The following is a 20,206-nucleotide window of genomic DNA, read 5'->3' on the forward strand; positions in this document are numbered from 1 at the left end:
ATTGTAGCCAAAAGAAAAAAAAAACCTAGTATCTATCAGCATCAGTAGATTAGATTGATTAAAATTATGAGGAGCTACATATATTTACAACAATCCTCCAATACAAACAGAACCTCACGTCATCCCGCTGAAGATGATCCATCGTTGGGTTCATCGATCATTTACCGTAGGCTACCACAAGACACTTGATTTGATGTTTTCTTCCTTTGGATTGTTTATTGAAGCTTTATTCTGACAATGTTCAGCAATCTTTTAAGCACTCGCTATTTCAGAACTACCCAAATGTGGGTAGAATCCACCCAGATCGGTCATAGCTGAACCTACCCAAAAATGGGTAAACTAAGGACCTGTTTCTCAAAGGAAAATATTTATTTTCGAACAAATAATTCATAAATTTACTTTATATTAACGAAAATCAACTTACATGTGACCGATTTCACGTGAGTTTGAATGTTTACTTCTCATCTCTGAAAAACGCTCAAACTTTTCCCAAACCGCCCATTATATTCTGCACAAATTTCTTGTTAGCTTGTCGATGTGCTGCAGACCAAATTTTCTTCAAGCAGTCAACAGAGCTTGCCTCTCTTCCATCTTTCTTAAGATGCCGTTTAATTATTGCCCAGTATCTTTCGATAGGACGCAGGGCAGTTTGGGGGATTTTGGAATATTTCGACAAAATCGAATTGTTCCTTCTTGAGCATCTCCAACGTAGCAGAAGCATTGTGAGCAGATGCCAGATCCGGCCAAAACAATGGAAGATCCGTTTGCTTTCGGTAGATGGGTAGAAGCCGTTTTTTGAGTCACACAAGACTGTTTGGGGAAGTTTACAAGACTTCTACGGGAAGTTCTTTTATACCCCGTTCACATTACAGCGTATATCACGTGATATACGCTGTCTTGCAATGAGCACTCATACATCTAGTTTTCACTGGAAATCCTATGTATGAGTGCTCATTGCAAGACAGCTTATATTACGTGATATAGGCTGTAATGTGAACGGGGTATTACTTTAAAATATTGACACAGGTTTTCTAAGAGAAGAATATAGGGTTGTTGCGACTTTTGTCCACAGAGCTTACAGAAGGATCCAGCTAAGAGAGTTCTTAAAAGGATAGGACTTCTGACGAAAACTAATCTTCCAAGATTTCTGGAGAAAGTTTCCAGGACTCCTGGAATAAGTCTTCAGTACTTCTAGAGAATGCCCCCGGAATAGCTAGAAGAAGTCTCCTGGACTTCTAAAGGAAGTCCCCTGCATTTGAAGAAAAAGTCTCCAGAACTCCTAACGCATGTATGACTTATGCAAGAAACCCTAGAGGATACGCTTAGGATCTCTGAACGAAGTTCCCAATATTTATAGACTCCAACGTTTGGCCTTCCTTTCGACTGGTAGACATTTCGGTAGCGGATTTTTTTCGGCATTACAATCTTTAAGGTGATACTCTAAGGCAGCCTTAGCGTGAAACTTCAAAGGCACAAATGCCAGCTTCCACAAAACATACAAATTTGAAATTGCTACTCTCTGTTTGCAGTAGCATAGCAAACAAGGAGTAGCAATTTTAAATTTGTATATTTTGTGGAAGCTGACATTTGTGCCTTTAAAGTTTAACTCTAAGGCTTCCTTAGAGTATCACCTTAAGCTATTAAAAATCCTCTTCCGAAAACGTCAACTTCCTCGAGAGAGTGTCTGGTACTTTTCGACGACATCCCCACTAGCTCTACTGATTATCCCGAAGACATCTAGAGAAATTCTCCTGAACTACTAAAGGAAGCTTCCATTACACCTAGAGAAAACCTTGTGGACATCTAAAGGAAGTCTTCGGGATTTGTAGAAAATAGCTTCAAGATTTCTAGTTAGTTTAGCTTAATTATAGAGACTTTCAGCACCTGGCTGGTTCGTCTCTTTGGGAAAAGAGGATGGGAGCTCCTAGTTACAGAGTTTTGAAGGGTTGACGTGCCAGTAGGGAGCCCTCCCAGTTCTGGAGCTGGGGGTTCCAGAAAGATAACCTCTCAAATTGCAGAATTTTTGTTCTACAGAGTTAAATACGGAGTTGAATCTAGGACGCAGTCTTGGCTCGTTACAGTGGTTAGGTAAACTGGTATTCTGTAGTTTGTTTGTACTGTAAGATCAGGATTCCGGGTAGTGGTCAGTACGAATTGCTGGTTTCAGAATAAGATTTAATCGGTTCAGGTGATTAGAGCAAGATTATCCGTAGCGTTGTAGTGGGTTAAGGCTAGTTTTGGTGGTAGATAGAGACAGATCTCCGCCGCTTTCATTGACGGGTCATTGGCCAGAGCTTCTCGAATATTGGTCGAGATTCCGGATGCCTTGTAAACAGGGGCAGTTGACAATTATGTGTTCAACTGTCATCGGCGTACTAGGGTTCGCATGTATTCCTGAAAGACGATGCTCCTCCCATATTGTGGGTGGAGCGTGTATGTCCGTATCGGAGGTGAGATGACGATCCATTTGTTAATCACACCTTTCACTTTTCGGATGAATGGCTCTCTTCTATTGGCCCAGTCCTGGGCACAGTCAGTACGGAGGACAGATTTTACGAAATTGATGGCATCTGGACCGAGAACATTCTTTGTAGCCAACTGACCAAATCGGCCAGTGACTGCAAGGTTGTCAGCTTCGGTATTACCTTGGATACCACAATGACCCGGGATCCAGACAAATACAGTATCCTGGGGAGCCCACCTTTGAATGCCTTGCATCCACCGATGTTTGGGTATCAGAGTTTTCAAAGCGGCAAGGGCGCTTGCAGAATCGGATAGTATGCACAGTGGTTTATCGGCGGATGTGGTCATAGCGTAAAATATTGCGGTGCATTATCAAGACTTGCAAGTCCTCATAACAGCCATAAGAAGTCCCCAGTGCACCTACCGGGAACTCAAAATTTGTAGAAAAACACTGCAGGATATCTAGAGGAAATCCCCATAAATTCTGCTGAAGTCTTCAAAACAGCAAGACATAATTCCCAATCTACTGGACTTTTAGATAATGACCCCAGGACAGAGGAAGTCTGCTGGACATATAAAAGAAGATGCCCCAGGACATACATATAAAGGATGTATTGAAGACATCGATGGAAGTCTTTGAGACATCCAGAAGTCTCCAAGATCTCTAGAGAAGGTTTCCAGAACTTCTAGACAGCGTCTTCATGACTTCTAAAGCAAGTCACAAGAAGACATTCAGAAGAAGCTCTTTGAACATCTACAACATTATTCCTAGGACATCTAAAGGAAGTCTGCGGGATTTGTAGAAGAAGACTCCGAGGCCTCCCTTGGCTCAGTCGGTAAAGGCGCAGCTACAAAGCAAAACCATGCTGGAGGTGGCTGGGTTCGATTCCCGAACCAGTCTAGGAATTTTTCAGGTTGGAAAATTTCTCGACTTCCCTGGACATAGAGTATTATTGTACTTGCCACACAATTATACTAATGCAACAATGGTACAGGCATCGAAAGCTCTCAATTGATAACTGTGAAAATGCAACTAAGCTGAGAGCACACAATTAGCTGATATGCGATAAGCAATAAGCTTGAAATGCGAATAAGAAGAAGGAAAAGAAGACTCCAGGATTTTAAGACGAAGTCCCCAGAATTTTTTGATTTAGTAAGGCTCCAGAACATCTAGACGAGAATCCCAGCACTTTTAAAATAATTTCGCTGGGATTATAGAGGATGTCCCTAGATCTTTCAGAGAAAGTATACAGGCCATCATCTAAAGCAATTCATTCGAGATATCGAAAAGCAATCTTCAAGACATCTAAAAGAAAAGAAGACTGCCCAAGTAACCATAGGCACGTTATTTTGGCTTTTTGGCTATATACGGGCCTCATCAGAACTTACAAGCACTGGTATAGCCGTTGTCCAGCTGTACATAACCAAAATGGCGAAATAACGTGCCTATGTTTACTTGGGTACAGAATCTCCAGAGGAAGTCCCCAGGATTTTTAGACTAAGTCTCCAAAACGTCAAGACGAAATCCCCAGCACTTCTAGAAGTCTGCTGAACTTGTAGAGGAAGTCTGCTGCACTTCTAAATGATGTTCCCAAGATTTCTGGTGGAAGTCTTCTGGACTTCTAGAGTTGGTCGTCCTCGTGGCTACTAGAATAAGTCCCCAGTAAACCTTGGGGAAGCTCTTTGGACATCTTGAGGAACTTCCCAGCACATCTAAAGGAAGTTTCCAGGATTTGTAGAAGAAGGCTTCAGGATTTCTAGAGGATTTCTCGAAATCTTCTACACGAAGTCCCAAGGATTTCTAGACAAAATCTCCAAAACATCAAGAAGAAATCCCCAGGTCTTTCAGAGAAAGTCTGCTGGACTTCTATAGGAAGCCTGTGGACTTTTAGATAATGATCTCAGGATTCTTAGAGGAAGTCTTCTGCACTTCTAGAGAATGTTCCCTTTCTTTACCTTACCAATCAGACTAAGGCCTTGTTGTCCTGTGCTGTGCGAAGAAGTCGTATCCACTATACTCGATCCATGGTCACACATTGCCAGCCTCGTAGTCTGCGAAAGGTCCGCAGGTCGTCGTGATAGATTAACCTATCGCAGCTGAGTGATTTGCAGTTTCATGTTCCGAGTTTCCAATCGTAGTCCTTATTTCGGCGCGTAGGTCTGTGCTTGTAAACGAAGTCTTCTGGGCTCCTAAACGAAGTCTTCTGGACTCCCAAAGGAAGTCTTCTGGACTCCTAAAGGAAGTTTCCTAGAATCCTAAAGGAAGTCTCTTGCACTCCTTAACGAAGTCTTCTGGACTCCTAAAGGATGTCTCTTGGACTCCTAAAGGAAGTCTTCTGGGGTCCTAAAGGAAGTCTCCTGGATTCCTAAAGGAAGTCTTCTTGACTCCTAAAGGATGTCTCTTGGACTCCTAAAGGAAGTCTCCTGGACTCCTAAAGGAAGTCTTCTGGACTCCTAAAGGATGTCTCTTGGACTCCCAAAGGAAGTCTTCTGGAGTCCTAAAGAATGTCTCCTGGATTCCTAAAGGAAGTATTTTGCACTCCCAAAGGAAGTCTCCTGCACTCCTGGACGAAGTCTTCTGGACTCCTAAAGGATGTCTCTTGGACTCCTAAAGGAAGCCTCCTGGACTCCTAAAGGAAGTCTTCTGGACTCCTAAAGGATGTCTCTTGGATTCCTAAAGGAAGTCTTCTGGAGTCCTAAAGGATGTCTCTTGGACTCCTAAAGGAAGTCTCTTGGACTCCTAAAGGAAGTCTCCTGGACTCCTAAAGGAAGTCTTCTGGACTCCTAAAGGATGTCTCTTGGACTCCCAGAGGAAGTCTTCTGGAGTCCTAAAGGAAGTATTTTGCACTCCCAAAGGAAGTCTCCTGCATTCCTGAACGAAGTCTTCTTGACTCCTAAAGGATGTCTCTTGGACTCCTAAAGGAAATCTCCTGGACTCCTAAAGGAAGTATTCTGGACTCCTAAAGGATGTCTCTTGGATTCCTAAAGGAAGTCTTCTGGAGTCGTAAAGCTAGTCTCCTGGATTCCTAAAGGAAGTCTTTTGGACTCCCAAAGGAAGTCTCCTGCACTCCTGAACGAAGTCTTCTGGACTCCTAAAGGATGTCTTTTGGACTCCTAAAAGAAGTCTTCTGGACTCCTGAACGAAGTCTCCTGGATTCCTAAAGGAAGTCTTTTGGACTCCCAAAGGAAGTCTCCTGCACTCCTGGACGAAGTCTTCTGGACTCCTAAATGATGTCTCTTGGACTCCTAAAGGAAGTCTTCTGGAGTCCTAAAGGAAGTCTCCTGGATTCCTAAAGGAAGTCTTTTGGACTCCCAAAGGAAGTCTCCTGCACTCCTGAACGAAGACTTCTGGACTCCTAAAGGATGTCTCTTGGACTCCTAAACGAAGTCTTCTGGACTCCCAAAAGAAGTCTTCTGGACTCCTAAAGGAAGTCTCCTAGACTCCTAAAGGAAGTCTCTTGCACTCCTTAACGAAGTCTTCTGGACTCCCAAAAGAAGTCTTCTGGACTCCTAAAGGAAGTCTCCTAGACTCCTAAAGGAAGTCTCTTGCACTCCTTTACGAAGTCTTCTGGACTCCTAAAGGATGTCTCTTGGACTCTTAAAGGAAGTCTTCTGGAATCCTAAAGGAAGTCTCCTGGATTCCTAAAGGAAGTCTTTTGGACTCCCAAAGGAAGTCTCCTGCACTCCTGAACGAAGACTTCTGGACTCCTAAATGATGTCTCTTGGACTCCTAAAGGAAGTCTCCTGGACTCCTAAAGGAAGTCTTCTGGACTCCTAAAGGATGTCTCTTGGACTCCTAAAGGAAGTTTTCTGGGCTCCTAAAGGAAGTCTTCTGGACTCCTAAAGGAAGTCTCCTGGTTTCCTAAAGGAAGTCTTTTGGACTCCCAAAGGAAGTCTCCTGCACTCCTGAACGAAGTATTCTGGACTCCTAAAGGATGTCTCTTGAACTCCTAAAGGAAGTCTCCTGGACTCTCAAAGGAAGACTCCTGGACTCCTAAAGGAAGTCTCCTGGACTCCTAAAGGAAGTCTCTTGGACTCCCAAAGGAAGTCATCTGGAAAGGGACGATCCCGGCGTAGTGATTAGCATTCATGCATCTCACGCTAAAAGTCATAGCCTCATCCCAGAACAAGTCACGAATGGCCTAAAGTATGTTAAAGTGGATTTCTAAAGGAACTCTTATGGACTTCTTATGAGATTTCCAGAGAAAGCCTCAGTAGTTATAGAAATAGTTCCCAAGGCATCTTATGGAGTTCCCAAGATGTTTAGAAGAGTCCGCAGGATTTCTATAGAAAGTCTTCAAAACGTCTAAAGAAGCTCCTCAGGACTCCGTAGGAGGAAGCCCGCAGGAAGTAAATTAGGATCTTCACAAGACACAACATTCATTCAAGGCTTCTATTGAAATTTTAATAATAAATCTTAAAACCTTTTGATGCGTTCCCACAGATCGTTTAAAGGAAGCCTATTGGGCTTCTTAGGTTCCTAGAACACTAAGTTGAGAGCACGCTATAAGCTATGCGAAATGCACGCTATAGGCTGCTTGAAATGCGAAGAAGAGACCTCTAGGAATTTGTTGGATGGCAACTGTAAATTTACCAATGAATGTGCTACTTCATACTCATCTAGACCTCCTGTGAGAATGTGCTAAAGAACTTCACTGATTCAAGATTGCTACGTAAATCTCCTCTAGAAAAAAGTTAAAACGTTTAACAGGCAGGGGAAATGACGGCTTTGGCACCTATTATCGTCAGGAGTAAATGAAGTTCTTGAGCGCTGATTTTTTGCACTAAATTGCAAAAATATAAACACTCTAAGACTTCATAAATCCCGTGACGATAATAGGTACAGAAGTGGCGAAGCTATAATTTCCCCTACTTAATATAATTAAGAGCAGAATTATTTACGGAATATTAATAAAGCTTCTTTTCCCCATGAATTTTATTAAATTTACTAATGAACTTTGTCTAAAAAAAAACTCTTAGATATACCTTTAGGAATTTCTCAAGAACTATAACCTACTGCAGTACCATAGGTGAAAAAAAACCTACTGCAGTACCATAGGTGATTTAAAAAATAACAATTCTATAGTTAAGCGAACATATTTATTACAAATCTGAACGTATAATTTCTCACTTTTTGTACCTAATGTAAGGAGATTTCTGGTCATCTGAATTCAAACAAATATGCTACAATTTACGATACTACTATAAAGTTGCGTTTGTACTTAAAATTTAGGTAAAGTATCGATCTTACAAAACCTATCTATCCTTCGTAGCCATTTTGGCATTTCAGAAACAAATCAAGTGTCTTGATATAAATTCATCCCATTAGATAATTCATAATAATGAATAAAGCCTAAAAAATAAACGTCCGTTTCCTATTAAAACTTATTCATTGACCCTTTGAATGAGTTACTACGTTTCGCATAAGTTCATTCTCCATAAATTGCTGTTTCATTCACCCATTCCCAGTAACATGTTAGTTGTAGAACGTTTGTCGAAACTTTTGTGTAGCTTATTCCAGCTACACCCAAGTTGCTGCAACTTTCTGTGACAGAAGCGAGCTACATGGAATTTCGCACACTCAAACGCATACGTCTTCATGTTTTATCATAATGTGTCGCTAAATTTGACCTCCTGTTCACTGAAAACTCAAATCCCATCAATCAAACATCCTGTGAAAACAAAAAATCTAACGCTCATCATTCACGATAAATTCAAACCAATCCCCTCACCTCTTGTAGATGGCGATCCGTCAAGCGGTAATAGAAGTAAGTAGCAAGATATTGTGTAATGTATCACTTTCAAAAGCTTAGCAAGTAATTTGCCAAATTATGAACCAAATTTTAAACGCATTTTCACATATTAGTCGTGTTTAAAAAACCAAAAAAGCTCAACCAGATGAACGTGTTAAACCCAATTTCCTATTCCCTTTTCGCTAAATTATAAATGTTTAATGGTTCTATTTAGCAAGCAAATATTGCCACTCAACACACAACACTTGAAGGGGGAATTCCTCTCTTCTCATAAACTAAAGCCATGCTTTAACGATTGTAATACTTATCATACAAAATAGAACCGTGCTGCCTCTGGTGTTCTCTTTTTACCAATATAGAAATCACTTCTATTTTTGTCTTTTCCCAAAGATGTTAGTTGTTCATTTCATCTAGCATTAATAGTAACAACAAGTTGTTTCTTGTGTAAATGAAAAAAAAATACCGAAAAAATACTTTCTCCTTATCTCTCTTTCTCTTTCACGTACTTGTGCCTTTTTCTGTCTGTTTATGTTTAGCTGTGACAAACAAACATGATCAAACAACTACGCCACAGAAACAAAAAAATAAACATTCAAACAAACGGTGTTCTTGATGTCAGATATGTCAAACGAGAATACATTACATGAAACGAATCCAGTGTTGCCAGACCACAAAACTTTCAATACAGCAGAATACTTACAATTACAAGTAAACAATTTATCACCTCCCATTCTGCTCTCTTATCAACACTCGTTAGCATTATTCTTCCTAACAAACAACAGCAACAAGCTATATCTCAAAGAAAGTGCGGCCCGAAAAAAAAATACCTACCACTCTTACGTCATCAGCAAAGGCTACTTCCACCGAATACGTAAATAACTAATGCCTCTAGAACACGCAAATGAAACGTGTCTCATTTTCCCCACTTTCCACTCGTCTCTTTTTAAAAATATCGCGTTTAAAAAAAAAAAAAAAACCGAAGTTCAACCGATTCATCGGCGTCAAAATAAAAGAAAGAGAAAGAGAGTTCCATTATTGGACAACAAACGCTGGAAGACATTAATAGAAGCGAAGCGGAAGCTATTGTGCACGGGCCAACCGTATCACAAAAACCGATGGCAGCACTTTCTTTGAAAGTGGTCATTTTTCTCAATATCGTTTCTACTGCTACTACTTACATACCTCGCTATTAAAACCACCTTTTAAGCCCCTGTTCCATTCAGTGTCTTCTATTTTTATTGGTTCCACACAAGTCTGTCAATCTAATTCTGCCTGTGAATGCATCCCACAGTGTACTAGATTGTGTTTTATGGTCACGCCTAAAAATAGAGTTCCCTCACTACGTCTGTTCTTTAATCTTTTTTTATTCATCCACTCTCTCTAATGTTTGCCAAACACGAACAACGATGAGGATCGACAAAAAAAAATCAATCACATCAGAACACACATCCATAGTCAAGCAAACACACGAAAGAACAACATATTTAACAACAACAGTCAACACTGGCCCGCTCCCAAACACCCACCATCTAATCACGAATGAGCCACTCTCAAATCGACGAAACCTGACAGCAGACAGCGGTGAGCCTAAATGTAGACAAGCACGACATCCGCTGCTTTCCGACCAGTCCAGCCTGTCTGACTGGCAGTCTGTTTGCCTCCTTCTAATTGATATGTGTTTGACATAATTGTGTCAATGTGGTTCTTTCCTATGGCGAAATCGAACATCCTTCCTGTTACTACCAAACCGCATTGATTACTACTCTTGTCTGATTGTATGCACAATATTTGTGCTCCCCCCACATCTATTGGAGAGCTCGTTAAACACTCTCGCTCTTTAGAAACTCCCCCTTTCAGTGAGGCACCTCTGCCGCGCATTTTGTGTACATTTAGGCTCTTGATACCCATCCGTAACCGGTTTGGCTTTTAATTGAGTGTCGCACACATCTTCACATAGTCGTCTCATCCGGGTGTGGACCCACTCCACGCGCGCAGTCAACCGTCATCAACCGTCGCAGCATGATAGACAGTTAAATACCGGGAGGGGATAAGGAGGTCCTTCAAATCATCCAGCTCTGCCATTGCCACCGGTTTCCAATTCGATTCGAGTAATAAACTTCAGCTACAGATGTCTACTCCACGCCAGAGATCATCCTATGGTTCAGGGTGGGGCGGGGCGGGGCGTGGCGCTCCCCATACTGGTGGTGGCACTCTGTCAATCGTAACAGAGTGAGGCTGAGAGTGTGTTATTTAAATGTCATTAGCATGTAGGCACATGTGTTGTGTATACCTTCACATAGCGCTCCATTGCGAACGCAATTTGTGATTTATTGATCCTTGCCCCATTTTCTCGGATTCGAAGAATTAGAGGCGGTGTTTCACTTTGGGAAGATTGTTTCCACATAAAATACCTAGAAGTGTGACTAGAATTTTTTTGATATTTCTAAGATGTATTTCAAGAATATTTTAAGGAAAACTAAAAATGAATTCTAAACTGGTTATGAAGACTCTGATGGGGATTGTAAGTAGAATTTTGGATAACTCTAAATCAAATCAAAAGGAATTTCAGGGAGCATTATAAGCGAATTCGGAGTAGGATTCAGAGTGCAGTAACCCATGGCTGAAACTTATTGATGGTACCGGTGGAAACTAACGATTTTAAATTGGCTCACTACTTGACTAGCTTATTGGTCCCAAGTACATATATAAGCGAACCCCATTCTAGTCAAAATTCTAGTACTACACTATATAAATTTAGATGCTCTGAGACTGACATTCACAAGCATCAATTTTGATATAAAATCGAGTCATAACAGACGCGAAATGCAACTCAATCAAACGTACTTTTCTTCGAGTAACGATTTTTTTCAGTCACGGAGCACTTAATTTTACATGAAATATTTGTTAACGTCTGATTCTTTTTGTCAAAGACGGATTCCATCACGTGTAAAATAAGTTATTTCTTAGTGTGCACTTAGAAATAAATAATTTTACACGTGACGAATTCCATATTTGACATAAAGGCTGAGACGTATACAATCATGTAAAATCGAGTGCTCCGAGACAGAAAAGTTTGTTACTTGACGAACATTACGTTTAAGTGAACTGAATTTCGCATCTGTTTTGACTCACTTTTATGTCAAAGTTATCGCTCGTATATATCAGTCACAGAGCACCTAAATTTACATTACTTTTCTAAGATTGTAACTTAAACATTTCTTTCCATAATTTTGGGCTAGTTAAAGATAGTTTCAAGAGAGTTCACAAGAAATATGAGGGAATTTAAGGAGTTTTCTAGAGACTGGCTGGAGACTCGGATGAAAGTTCCAAGAGAACTCTAAGGAGAGTTTAGAGAGAATTTTAAGAAAACTCCAAGAGATCCTCTCTAGGGCATTTTAAGGAGAATTCCAAAGAAAATCTGCGAATAATTCTAATGGAATGAGGATGATATCCAAGGAAATCTTGTTGATTTTAAATTGGCTCACTTCTTGACTAGCCTTTTGGTCCAAAGCAAATCGATTAACGTACCCCACGTGAGCACGTTTCTTCGTGACCTTCTAGTCTTAGAATTACCTTTATGATAGTACCATAGAGGTAACTCTTAGACTAGTAGGTCCCGAAGAAACGAGCTCTACTTTTTGGCTCAGCTCTACTACTCTCTTCGGTCCCAAGCTAATCGATTCACCCCTCGAAACATAGGAAAAACCAATAATCCCTCATTTTATCTGTCAAACTTTCATATCGAATCAAAACAAACAGTGCGTAGTACTAGAATTTCGACTAGAATGGGGTACGTTAATCGATTGCTTGGGACCAATAGGCTAGTCAAGAAGTGAGCCAATTTAAAATCGTTAGTTTCGTATTGATTATTGATAGTACTCTCTTTCAATTGGACGAAAATAATCCACAGTTCCTTTAATCGTATGTCAAGGAGCGAACTTTTCATCTGACGCTGCCCATGAGTTTCAGCACAGATTTCATGGCGATAATTTTGCCCACTTTTGTCCTGTCTTTTACAAATTCTTCGATTGAATTCATTCCCTTCAAGTTTTTCCGTAGATATCCCTTGGAAAAGGCCTAAAAAGTTTCGATTGACCGGGCTTTCGGACAATTCTCAGGATTCATCTCTTTTGGCACGTATTGCACATTGTTTAATTTGTACCAAGCTACCGTGTCTTTGGAGTAGTGCATTGATACCAAATCGGACCAAAATAGTACATGTTGACGGATCATGGGCCGCACACGCCGATTCAAACACTCCCGAACGTAAATTTCACTGTTCATCGTCTCCTTCGTCACAAATGGCTTTGACAACTTGCCACACTCACATATCGCTTGCCAAACCATGGCCTTCTTGCCAAATTTTTCGGTAAAAATTGACTTATCGGCATCGTCAACTTCCTGACCATCACGGACTGTGTGGTATTGGTCTCCCGAAAGCGTCTTGTAGTCAAATTAGACGTATTGTTTATCGTCCATGATAACACACGCCAATTTTCCACACAGCAGGCTATCATATAGCTTCCGAGCCCTCGGTTAAAACGGAAGCGGCTTGTTTCTGACTCCGTTTCGGCTTCTTCTGCTTCTTGAACGATTTCAGCCCGTTTCTTGCCTTGGCACATTGGAAAGTTTTTTGGCCAAATCTCGAAGAGGAGTCACTTTTCTCATTGATGAAAGCTTGGGTGATCTTAAGATTCAGTTTTCGGTCCACCGGTCCCGGCTTACAGCCAGATTTCGATGTGTCCACGACGGTAACTTCTTCACCGAACTTCCGGACGGCGTTTTGGACTGCTCCGATACTTACTTACTCCATTTTCGCCAACTTCCTTACTGATAGCACGATCTGTTTGCGCTTTTTTCGGGGAAATGCCTCGCATTTTAATGATTTTGCTAAAAAATACACTTGGCGCAATAAGTAAACAACAACACACTTCCAAACCAAATAGCAAAACCAACAAAAATTAAACTTGACCTGCTTCGTATTGCATGAAACTTTGCATAATTGCTTGTTATGGGAAATTATTCACATTGATGCTAAAATTCGATCATTTTGAATCTCGAATTTTTTTTCTTCAAAATGGCGTCTTCGACATATTTCAATAATCGTAGCATGAAAACGTCACTTCTAATCGAAATGACGCTTGAGACAAAGTTGTTGGAAAAAATAAAGTATTTGTTGGAGAAATATACATAGTAAATTTTAATTCGTAATGTTGAGTAAAAGAAAAAAAAACTTAAATTTAAAAAAAAAATGTTTTTGATCTATTTTTTTTTTTTGATTTCTTGTAAAAACAAAACATATTAAAAATTCAAACTTTTGAATTGTTGAATACTTTGTAAAGTTAAAAATTGACAAGAATCGTAGAACAACAACTCTTGATCAATTTTTGCAAGATTAAAAATGCTCGATTTTTAGCACAATTGTGTAGGACGGCTCAATAAACAATTCTATATCGATTTTCATCGATTTTCTCTTTTGCGAATAACCCAACTGCAAATGAATTTCCTATTCACCCCCATAAACAATAACCATAAGAAGCGCCTGATCACCAATTCGGGCCACATCCTAACTTTATGTGGCATGATCGTACCATCTATGATAGTGTATGGTACCCGTTTATTAGGGCAATGTGCGATTTTTGGCGCAAGCTAACATCATCTTCTGTCGAACTGTGCTGCGAGCTTAGCGAGAAATTCGTTTATGTTGCCGTGGTAAACCAAAGAGAAATTCGATGAAGAGAATCGATCAACGAGGATAAGCCCTTTTCTCAAGTTGCGCGAGAATTATGCAATGTTTCATGCAAATCGGGGAAGGTCGAGACTGATCGATTCGTCATTTGGCGTAAAACTGCTCATTAACAAACCTGCTTTTTACCATGCAAACCCGGCGACGACGATGGCAACTGTCATGCAAAACACGTCGAGCAAACATAATATGAAAGAAGCCTGGGATTGAACCACTAAATTAGCAAAACTGACACCGCTCTGAGGTCACCGAGCCCCTCATATCACAAAACATCACTATAACTGACAAATCCCTTGGAGAATTCACCTGTTATTATACGGGTTAAAGTCATTTGATACGATCCAGGTTTGTGGGACATGGTTCTCTGTTGTGTCAAGATTCTTGAACTGATCATAGTCCAATGAACAGCTCATAACCATGGTTCTGCCGGTTTCCCTAAAAGGACGTTTCAAAGACTCCTCGTAACGCTTTTCGAACCACTTCCCGAAAGAAAGAAGGAGATTTGCTCAAAGCACTACTGCAGGAATCGGCATCGATGGATGATAACCGATCCAGCTTAGCCACTTCTCGGAGATTTATTTAGAAACTTAAGGTAACATGTTGCAAACATATCGTCTGGGCTTCAAAACAGCCTACAGAGAGGTATCTCTGTTTGCAATTGAAATTTTAGTCGGTATTCCTTTTATCGAAATTCCTAATTTACGATAGTAAAAATGTAACGAACTATTCTGCTTCCCACCGTTCACAGCTTAAGCGCCACTTCCCAACAAGCAAGACTGCGAACTTAAGTTCTAATCCGGCCAGAGACTCTTTTAACAAGGCAGGTTAAGTTTCCGGGCTCAAACACTTTACTTTATTTGACTACAATCCCAACAAAAACCAGAAAAGCAGGACTCTTACGATGGCTCGAACAAGGTGAAAGTAGCTCGCTATTTAATAATAATAACAAAGGGAAAACGACTAATGTACAAACCTGATCACTTCAAAGGAGATTGCGTTTGCCGAGAAGTGAACTAGTCAACCCATTTAGCCCTAGCGTGATAAATTTCTTTTTCTACAGGGGTACAATGTTTCGATCTGACCTGAATATTCCACAGTTCCTCCGTTCTGATAGGTTGTTGAACGGGCGGCTTGGTTCCGGTGGCCGTCCGCAGGTGGCGTTGCTTTGTCCACTAGGGGATACCGTGGTTCGTAACACCGGTATTGAGTCCAACGACGCAAGAGGGCGTCTTACACATGCGGTACAGCGTAACTTGAAAGTAACCGACCGATTTGACCCAGTGTCCGGTGTGGGGATTGACTTTACACGTTACTAAGCGCAAGGCGTCATTTCTGTAACCGTTGTAACAATGGGTGGTGTTACGTTGGGAAATGGTGAAAGGAGTTTTCCCAACTAGGGGTCGGCCGATGTACGCCGATGCCGTGTCCTTTCGAGGTTTTCCAAAACCTAACCAAAAACCCACGTTGACGCGGGTTTGATACCTGTGCAACGTGTATAATTGAATTCACTGAAACTGTATTTAATTTCAACACATTTTTACCTGTGTAGCTACTAAAGTGATAGATCAAACCCTTTGGTGGTCAAATGTGGCGTGATCTAGCAACAGTCGCCGTTTTCTTCTTGCTTCTACCCGCTCAGATCGCCCACATTTTCATGGTTCTTATCAATTGACGTTGGCGGCACCGTCGAAAAATTTGCTCTACCAGCAAATTTAGACAGTTTCTTATGGGAATTTTCGGTGGAGTGAAAGGATAGTACAAAGTCCACCATGTTTCACGCACAGTCTGGCGTTTGCGTATGGATTTTCTCATAGGAGTAAAGAGCTACAGAGTCGCCGTCAACGCCAATAAGAGGAATTACTGAACGTATTGGAAGATTGCCGTAAAAGCTCGAATTGAAGAAGAAAATGTTTTCACGATCATACTGATGTGCATCTTTGACTTTTCCAGATGAACTTTCATTAGATATATTCATTTAATTTCACAGCTCCATCAATGCTGCATCGTACATATGATGTAAACAGACGTAAATTGCTCAATAACTCAAAATAAAGATGATTTGTCATCTTGTTATCACTTTATAAACCATCGAGCACCATTTTATAGTACACACTTAAAAATAACTAATTTTACACGTGACGGAATCCATATTTGACATAAAAGATGAGACGTAAACAAACATGTCAGGTAATATTAAGTGCTCCGAGACTGAAAAGTTCGTTGCTCGACGGAAAGTACGTTTGATTAAGCTATATTTCACGTCTGTTATGACTCAAATTTATGTCAAAAATGACGCTCGTATATGTCACTCTCAGAGCACCTAAATTTACATGAATTTTTCTAAGTGTGTATGGTGCGTGTTGAGTTAATCAAGTTCCGTAGCGGTTTCCGTCGAAAATTGTGAGCATCAATATGTTTACCTAAAAAAGCTAAAATGAACATTTATTGAATATTGGTGTCCTATACATCCATTTCTCCATTATCACCAGGATGATACAATCTTTCTTAAGTAAATTCACTTAATTTCCACTTTCATCCTAGTGGAAATCGCACATATTCACCATTTTCCGAAAAATTCAGCTGCGCAGGAGGTAACCTCTACCTGTGCTTGCAAACTTGTTATGCATAATTTTCCATGAAAACATCTCCGATCCATACAAAAATAATAACAGTTAGTTTGCAAACACGTTTTCTTACACGATTCAAGCAAAAGTTTCCACCGGAAATTATTAGTTTTTCTTTATGTACCGATTTGCCCCAAAAATCGTCTGTTTTACTTGGAGAATTTAGAAACTATCCTCCTTCTAGTAGTTCTCACTTCGAAATGTAGGTGGCGAAAGCTTGGAAAAGTTTCACTGCAAGACGCCAATCGTGGAGCCAAAATTTATTGGCGTCTTGCAGTGAAACTTTTCCAAGTTTTCGCCACCTATATTTCGAAGTGAGAACTACTATAAGGAGGATAGTTTCCAAATTTTCCAAGTAAAACAGACGCTTTTTGGGGCAAATCGGTCCATAAAGAAAAACTAATAATTTCCCGTGGAAACTTTGGCTTGAATCGTGTAAGAAAACGTGTTTGAAAACTATTTGTTATTATTTCGGTATGGATCGGAGATGTTTTCATGGCAAATTATGCATAACAAGTTTGCACCCACAGGGAGAGGTTACCTCCTGCGCAGCTGCATTTTTCAGAAAATGGTAAATATGTACGATTTTCCCTAAGATGAAAGTGGAAATTAAGTGAATTTACTTAGGAAAGGTTGTATCATGCAGGTGGTTATAGAGAATTGGTTGTATAGGACGCCAATATTCAATAAATGTTCATTTTGGCCTTTTTTAAGCAAACATATTGATGCTCACAATTTTCGACGGAAAACGCACCGGAACTTGATTTACTCAACACGCACCATACTATAAAATGGTGCTCGATGGTCTTCAAAGTGATAACAAGATGACAAATCAACTTTATTTTGAGTAATTGAACAATTTACTTCTGTTTACCATCATATTTACGATGCAGCATTGATGGAGCCGTGAAATGAAATGAAAATATCTTATGATCACCTGGAAAAGTCAGAGATGCACATAAGTCTGATCGTAAAAACGTTTTCTTCTTCAATTCGAATATTATATTGGAAGGATTTTACACAGGCTTGGTGAAAATTATGATTTAACGCTTTCACGAATTTTGTATGCAGTCTGTCCACATTATCATCATCATGCAGTGGCGACATCTGCGTTGAACTTTTATGGCAATCTTCCAATCTTGCGTTTCTTACGCTCGTAGTTTTCGCTTTGACGGAGAGATGGCACTGCTCGAATGCTGTCAGTTGTTAGGGTGGTATTCAACGTTACAAGAATACTTACCGTAAATTAGACCGTCTCGTTACTAACCGAAAAACAGGTATCGAGGAATCCAAATAAACGAATACCGGCTAAAAGTTCATCCGCAAACAACGGTACTTCTCTGCGTTTCCATCGAAATCGTACCTCGAGTGCCGCCCAAATGACAATTGGGTTCTTTAAGGGTATTGAGGTAAATGCATATTCGAAATCTGCATTAAAAATGGAACCCAAACCCAAAATTTCATCAATTTTGGTACACTGGAACTATTTTAAATAAGTACGATTACATTTGCAAAAATCACCTTATCAGCACCCCTCGGTGTCACTTTGTATGGAAGCGAGGTGTCAATGTGTCAGTTTAGTGTCAAACAGTGAAGTTATTATTTTGCTCGAAAAAAATATCGCTCTGCTCAGAAAACGAAGCTCTTTCAGATGATATATTAAAAACGATATATTTTTCAAAATTAAAGAAGCTTAGAAGGATGTTTTCACACTTAGAAAATAATATCGAACTCGGTTTAATTTTCTACCAAACCTTCTCGGTTACCAACGAGAAACCGAATAAATGGTTAAACAACCATCGCTTATCGAAGCAGACCCGAATTTCGGTAAAAAAAAGTATAAATTTGACCGATAGAAATGAAGACTAAACCGAAAAGTAGGTAAAGTATCGACATTTACGAATTCGCTATGTGAAAACCGAGAAACTCGGTAAACTGAACCGAATAGTCGCTAAAACGTGTTAAGCGTCAAACGCTTAAACGTCAAACGTTCCACTTGCGCTCAACGCGACGGAAATTTTAACCGAAAACTCGGTTCTCTAAGCTGAGTCTAAAATTAGTCAGCAATTTTTTCTCACGTGTGCTCATCGGACGTGTGTAAAACTTTAGTAATAATGGAAAAAAGTTCTGGAGCAGCTGTAACAGGAGGATGCACGTTTGATTGGAATCTTTTTAAAGTGTTTGAAACTAACTGTATGATTTTATTTGCAGGCATCTTGTGCTATACTTTGTCTCTACTGCCGTGAAAATGTACAAGGTTATGTCTCTGGCTTGCAAAGGCATTTAAAAACAATTTGAATAAGAATGATTTCAAAGTCGGTGATATTTTTTTGACTGTTTTGAGTTTTTATTCTCCAAAACAAATTAAATAAATATATTTCATACATTTCTTTGACAAAACTTGTTTTATTTTATGAAAATTCAAAGCAACGCATCCTTAATCAAAATTTAAAGCGGGATTTGAAGTGAAACCCGAGCGCTGCCCAAGAGAACCGAATTCCGTAATTACAACAGGTGTGTCGGTTTGTTTGACAGCGATTGTCATTGTCATTGAGTAAACCGATTTTCGGTTACTTCTGCTTCAATTCATTTTTCGTCAACCGAGATTTTCGGTAACTTTGACAGATTGTGGGTAACAATAAAAACTAACGACAGCTCGGTTATTCCTCTTTGAACCGAACCGACTACCGAACGTTCAGCAGATAAAAACTCGGTTGAAATCAAACCGAGTTCGGTGTGCTTGTATAAAAGCTTACTAAAATCGAAGACAACAAATCAAGAAGACTGACAACTTTGCCAGAATCCAAGCGACAGATACAATGGCGCTGCGCTTGAGTGAAGGTGGAAGCAACGCATAGAAAAATTAGCAAATACACAAACCCTTCTTCTGAGGATGTAATCTTTGCTATCAAATTCGTTCGAAGCATTTACCTTTGAGCGGCAGATGACGCAATTGTACCTGTTTCATAGCGTTCGTATGAGAAAATGGAAGAGCTGCCAGTCTTCTTGATTAGTTGTCTTCGCTAAAATGTAATTGGTACGCATAAAAAGACCTGTACTTCGTGATTCAATAAGTTTAAAAAGTCCATTGGATGCTTTACAGTACTTTTATTAAAACCTCAAAGTTACAGCTTTAGATGGTTACATTTCTCCAGTTCGAACAAAACTTCGAACCTTCCCCTTGATAGAGCCCATCAGCGCCCGCACAATGGAAATGGACACGGAATCAGCACATTTCTTCCATTTTGTGCGCATTTGCTGAATGTCCTTGACTGTCCCGCTGCTTCGTCGAAGTCGCTGCTTTGAAATTGCCCAGTATTTTTCGATTGACCGAAATTCCGGGAAATTCAGTGGATTGATTAACTTGGGGACAAAATCCATATTTTTGGCAGCATACCACTCCAGAACCACCTTGGATTGGTGGCAGCTGGCCAAATCGGGCCAAATGATGACTTTACAACTGTGATTCCGGATGAACGGCAATTCACGCTTTTCAGGCATTTTTCGTAGAGGATGTGACGAATGGTTCCGTTTTCTGGCCACATCGCTTGCCAAATCATGGCCTTCTTCGCGAACTTGTCGGCAAACACGAACGTGAATCTTCCCCACGTTCAGTCGCG

The 20,206-nt window shown here is 40.2% G+C and overlaps 1 protein-coding gene across 10 annotated transcripts in view; it reads left to right on the forward strand.

Moving 5' to 3' along the window:
* cpx (complexin) overlaps positions 1-20,206 on the forward strand; it is a 1,092,625-nt gene that overhangs the window by 1,069,770 nt on the left and 2,649 nt on the right. The window lies entirely within an intron of this gene.

The sequence above is a fragment of the Ochlerotatus camptorhynchus genome, unplaced genomic scaffold, assembly GCF_037179485.1.
Source record: "Ochlerotatus camptorhynchus isolate MF236.1 unplaced genomic scaffold, CSIRO-AGI_Acam_v1.1 ptg000266l, whole genome shotgun sequence".
NCBI lineage: Eukaryota > Metazoa > Arthropoda > Insecta > Diptera > Culicidae > Ochlerotatus > Ochlerotatus camptorhynchus.